A 6,000-nucleotide genomic window follows, 5' to 3' on the forward strand; every position below is an offset into this window, starting at 1 on the left:
CTCGCGAAGGTTCAAACTCTGTGCGCAATGAGCGAGATTGGAAATGTTTAATTGGCTTCTCCAGGACAGCCCATGATATTGAATTCTAATTTACTGTGGGCTCTTTCTATAAAGACCGGGAACTGTGCTGGCATCGACAATATAGGCCGAATGGCTTCTGTGCTATAACTTCCATGAGAAAAATCATGACTTGAGAAGAAAGAAAAAGAGCAGCACAAGGACAAAACAAGGTCTTATTTCAGAGAAAGATTCTTGTGTCATGACACACAGGACATAAGAAATACACTTCATCAGAATACATTGAATGAATGAGAATTTCAAAATGCTGCTTAGATGATGAAATATCACGTTCATTCAAAACATGCTACAAGCTGGACATTACTGGGCGTTCCGTATTCCTGCTTAAAACAGTTTGGGAATGGAACGAACATGTGGAACATAAGGAAGAATAATCATATTGGAACGTTAGTAAAAGAGGATTATAGACAATCATAAGACATCAGGAAATTTCATGTTAGAATTAATTTCAAAATGTCTATGGATTAAGTGGTCACTCAGCCCAGGACTCCAAACACAAGCGAAAAAGTGATGGAATATATTCAGATATTAGAGAATTCTGCAACCAAATCGATGTTGCTTTAAAATCTCCCAATAATTTCTGACAGATCCAACCGAGCTGGGCAGCTCAATGAGAAAGCAGCTGTTGCCATGTTTACGCATCAGATGTATTTCTGGCAGAAAATGATATCCGAGAGTGCGTGGAAAATGTGTGTGAGAGTCAGAACTGGGTCCGAAATGAAACCAGTGGTGGCGGCACAGAGCAACTGAAAGGAAGAGAGCGGATGGTGCAGAGACAAGCTGTTGTCAGCTCCCGGATCCTCCAGCTGTGTTTCTCTCTCTTCACAAACTCTCCCACTACAATTAAAATTAGACTATCTCGATTCTCAGACTGACTTATTTCTGTTACTGAAATCCGAACGTTTCCTGTCGTGAAAATTCCATCTGAATTCAAGGCAGCAATTCCCACTTCAACCCGTTTCTTTCCTGCATTGATCGCGCTTTTGTCGACTGAAACCTTAAAATCGACCCAAACTTTCCCTTAAATTCTCTCTTCAGGTCTGAGCAGCGCGATCCAATGACAGGAGAATCTTGTGATTTGACACAAGAAGGACTGGGAAATCAGCCGCTGAGGGCGGACACACAAACACAGTAACATTAGTCTAACCCAGCCGCCCCTTTAGCACACTCTCGCGGACACAGTGTTCACCTCTGCACATTGACAGGTCAAACTGTGTCTCAGATTGGCAGCTCCGAGGACAGGCTTTCCTCTCCTCTCGCTCTGTGCTGTGGATTCGGGGAGAATAATTGGAGTTTCCCAGCTCAGTAACTATTAAAGCCTCTGAGGCTGGCGATGCTCACAGTGTCTGTTCCCCAGATTCGGGGGGCTGCAGCCAATCAGAGTTGTGCCTGGTTTAACCCAGAACTGTTTGAAATTATGATCTTGTTCACAAGCTGAATTCTATTTGTTCAGATGAAGATACAGATGGTTTGCACTCAGTCATTAACCAACAAGATCCCCCCTTCATATACAGTTAATGTATAGGAGGCATCGGATCCCAACAGCGCGGAAGGAGGCCACTCGGCCCAGACATTCTGCGCCGACTCTCCGACGGAGAATCCCTCCCTGCAACCACAAGTAATTACACTGCTAATCCCCCCGACAAGAAGGGTCAATTCAGCCTGGCCAATCCACCTAATCTGCAAATCGTTGGGGATGGGAGTAAACCGGAACACCCGAAGGAAACCCACGCACACGGGGAGAACGTGCAAACTCCACACAGACAGGCATCCAAGAATGTTAGTAATGAAATTCAGTTTTCTGCCGGTTACAAACGCTGGGGATTCCCCTTCAATTTGTGGCATCTGGGAATCAGCGAAGCATCCAAAAATAGAACTGACAATATATATAACCACGGTAGGTATTCACATGGTACTGACATTCTGTGCAATATTGCATCTGTTGACCGCGTGGCCTAATGGATAAGGCGTCTGACTTCGGCAATCGTAGTGATGATGCTATCAGAAAATTGCAGGTTCGAGTCCTGTCGCGGTCGTTTTATGCAGAAATCTGGTCGAAGTTCCGGAAAAAAACGAAATGTCCTTCGATAGCTGAAAGCTCTGCATTTTCTTGCAAACGTTGCCGGGCGTTATCTGAGAATGCACTTCCTTGTTGTTTTCTTCACTCAATTTTCTAATCTCATTATTTTATTCTCCTCCCAAGAAATCAATCTTATCTTTGAGATCTTAATAAATCATTGATGCTCCCGAATGGAGCAACAGGCTTTGCAGCAAATGGTTGAATCAAATTCTGTGGAGGGAATTCTCACATCCTCAGGAAGAGGTTTAATAATGAGCTGAATGAACTGTTTCTGTTTACAGGGATGAAAGGTTATGTCACTGGGCTGGTAATCCAGAGGCGTGCACTAATCATTGGGAAGACGGAGTAAATCCCACCATTGGTGAAATTTAATTCATTGATTAAATCAATCTGGAATTGAAAGCTAGTATCAGTGATAGCGGCCTTGAAACTGTCGCCGATTGTTGTAAAACCTCATCTGGTTCACCAGTGCACTTTCGATAAAGAAGTCTGCCCTCCATGTGACTGTTGACCCAGAGCAATGAGGGTGACTCTTACCTGCCCTCTGAAATGGCGGAACAAGCCACTCTCAGTTGATGGACAATTAGGGAAAGGCAACAAATGCTGGTCCAGCAGGCGACACCAACAGCCCATAAAAAGTAGAATAATTATGTAGAAAGAGAATGGCCTGGTAACGGATTGAGAAACTGGATGCTTCTTCTCCTGCAATAACAAGGCTGAGGGGGGTCTGATGCTGGGCTGTAAATTAGTGAAAGATTTTGAAAAATTTCATTTCGATACAATAGACCAGAGAAGGGCAGATAAAAATGTATCTCACTCTCATTGATGGTTGGTGGCTTTAGCACAATGATGTACATGCGACCAGCGTATCAGCGAATCCTAAGAGTGTGAGAGAAATTCCATCAGTAATGCTTCCCCGCCATCCTCCAGATTGAAGCGAGGCAGCATTCATGCTGGTGACTGGGAGGAGTTTGTTACTCATCGTTGAAAATGGCCAAAACATATCCCTCAATCTACAGCACGCTTTTATGAGGCAGAATGGCGGGAGAGAAGAAAGTAACAGAGAAGAAAGCTCTGTGGGCCGAGAATGGGCCTGTTCACTCACTTGAAGACCCATGGCAGTAATTCACGGCCCTGACTGGGTGTCATCCTCAAATTAAGAGACAGACAACGATAACAACTGCTTGTTACAAAATAACTAACATAAAAAAGCCACGTCCAACATTAATATTGTTAAAACTTCCCGATAGTCTGAACAATTCTTGTTTATTTATACCTCTCTGGTCTGTGAGCTTCGCTCTTCCTGGGTGTGCTGACATCTACTGGCCGCAACCCAGAACTTCAACAAAGGGAAGACGTTCACATCAAGTGAGGGTGTTCCAGGAATAGGTCAATATGAAGAATTAATAAAGGGGTGTGATTGGATAGACCTCGTAATTTAATCATTAAATCCACTTTAGAAATCAATATTAAATCATCATTGAGTCGGCAGCATTTGCAATTTGCTATCGTCCAGAGCATTGGCAGTTGGCTCGTTGGTCGAGGGGTATGATTCTCGGTTAGGGCAATATTAGTATGCCAATGCTTCCGGGTTTAAAACCCGGACAAGCCCAGCGATCGTTTATTAAATCGGGAGCAGGTTTGAGGTCATGAGAAATCATTGCAGTGAATATGTCACTGCAGAACACGAGAAGAAACGATCACCAGATTTAAATTTCGTTTGACCATCCAAAGGTTCTGAAGGATATGACACGGGAAATTTGCGAAGAGACTGGAAATAATTTTGGGTGGCACAGTGGTTAGCACTCCTGCCTCACAGCGCCAGGGTCCTAGGTTCAATTGCGGCCTCGGTTCACTGTTTGTGTGCAGTTTGCACGCTCTCCCCATGTCTGTGTGGCTTTCCTCCCACAGTCCAAAGATGTGCGGGCTAGGTTGATCGGCCATACTAAATGGACCCGATTGTCAGCGGGATCAGCAGGGTAAATGAGCGTTACTGAACTAGGACCTGGGTGGGATTGTAGTCGGTACACACTCGATGCACCAAATGTCCTCCCTTCTGTACTTTCGGCATTCTACGATTGGAGACGATTAGCACAGCTGCATTTAATGGAAAGCTGGATAAGTGTTGGAAGGAGAATGGATTTCAGATACAAACAGATAATGTTACATGAAATAGTTGGGTGGAGGATCGGGTCGAGCAGTTTAAGAATTCGAAAAAATGGTCCCAATTTCACTTAGGTATCTTATTTATTGAATCACTCCAGATCTACAAAGTCATAGAAATCATAGAAACCCTACAGTACAGAAGGAGGCCATTCGGCCCATCGAGTCTGCACCGACCACAATCCCACCCAGGCCCTACCCCCACATATTTACCCGCTAATCCCTCTAACCTACGCATCTCAGGGGCAATTTTAACCTGGCCAATCAACCTAACCCGCACATCTTTGGACAGTGGGAGGAAACCGGAGCACCCGGAGGAAACCCACGCAAACACGAGGAGAATGTGCAAACTCCACACAGACAGTGACCCGAGCCGGGAATCGAACCCGGGAGCTGTGAAGCAGCAGTGCTAACCACTGTGCTACCGTGCCGCCCAGTGTCTGAGAGACTGGGAGACAATTAGTAATTCCCCAATCACAGGATGAACAAAACACAGGGTGATACAGAATGAATGATGTGCAAAGATGTGCGGGTTAGGTTGATTGGTCAGGTTAAAATTGCCCCTGAGATGCGTAAATTAGAGGGATTAGCGGGTAAATATGTGGGGGGTAGGGCCTGGGTGGGATTGTGGTCGGTGCAGACTCGATGGGCCGAATGGCCTCCTTCTGCACTGTAGGGTTTCTATGATTTCTATGATTTCTATGAATCATTCACTCATATACATCCACTGAGATTGCCAGATAGACAATGAATTCCACACTCAAATCCTGCACCACACACTAAGTGCGACAGAATGGTTATCACACCCATACACACAGAATAGTTACAGCACAGGAAAAGATCATCCGGCCCTTTGTGTCAGGGAGTTGGCTTTTATATAGAAGCTCAGTTATCCCAGCCCACATCATGAAAGCATGGGAGTTGGCTTTTATATAGAAGCTCAGTTATCCCAGCCCACATCATGAAAGCATGGCAGCAAAACTTGAAGAAGACACAATATATGTCGTTAAGTAATTTGTGGAGAGTGCGTAAGGAGCTTGCAGATAGCTGCAGACAGGTTTTGTACATGGGCAGAAACCTGGCAACTGGAATATAATGTGCAGGTATTCACTTTGGCAGGAAGATAACAAAATCAGATTATTACTCAAATATAGAACGGCTGCAGATTTCCAAGGTGCAGAGGGATCTCGGTGCTCGAGTGCACGAGTCACAAATAATTAGTATGCATGTTCAGCAAGGAATAAAAAAGGTTAATGGAATATTTGATTTGTTACAAGCATTTCAGCGTGTGAGAAAAGAATGTCATGCTTCAGTTGTACAGGTCATTAGTGAAGTATCTCGAATATTGTCTGAAGTTTTGGTGTCCATATTTAATGAAGGGTGGGAATGTGTTGGAAACGGTCCAGAAGAGAATTACCAGTCTGATATCATGAATAGTTCGACAGTGCAGAGACGATTTACTAGGTTGATCAGAGGAAAGGTTACGCAGACTGGCTGGGCGTCTTTGTCCCAGAGATACTCCGAGTGGGAGGTACCTTGTTCAAAGCACCTCAGATCTTGAATGGTCTTCACAAGTTGCACGTGGAAGTGATGTCTCTATTTGTGTGTGAATCCAGAACAACAGGCACTTAAAGAAAACTAAGCTTCTTCTTTTCGGATGGCAAATTCTGTTCTCTCGG

The 6,000-nt window shown here is 44.5% G+C and overlaps 1 non-coding gene across 1 annotated transcript; it reads left to right on the forward strand.

Moving 5' to 3' along the window:
• Positions 1–2,022: 2,022 nt before the first annotated feature.
• Positions 2,023–2,114, forward strand: trnar-ucg (transfer RNA arginine (anticodon UCG)). Its single transcript is given in 2 exon segments — positions 2,023–2,059; positions 2,079–2,114. It is a non-coding gene; the product is annotated as a tRNA-Arg (tRNA).
• Positions 2,115–6,000: the final 3,886 nt, after the last annotated feature.

This window comes from Mustelus asterias, unplaced genomic scaffold (assembly GCF_964213995.1).
Source record: "Mustelus asterias unplaced genomic scaffold, sMusAst1.hap1.1 HAP1_SCAFFOLD_35, whole genome shotgun sequence".
Classification (NCBI taxonomy): Eukaryota; Metazoa; Chordata; class Chondrichthyes; order Carcharhiniformes; family Triakidae; genus Mustelus; species Mustelus asterias.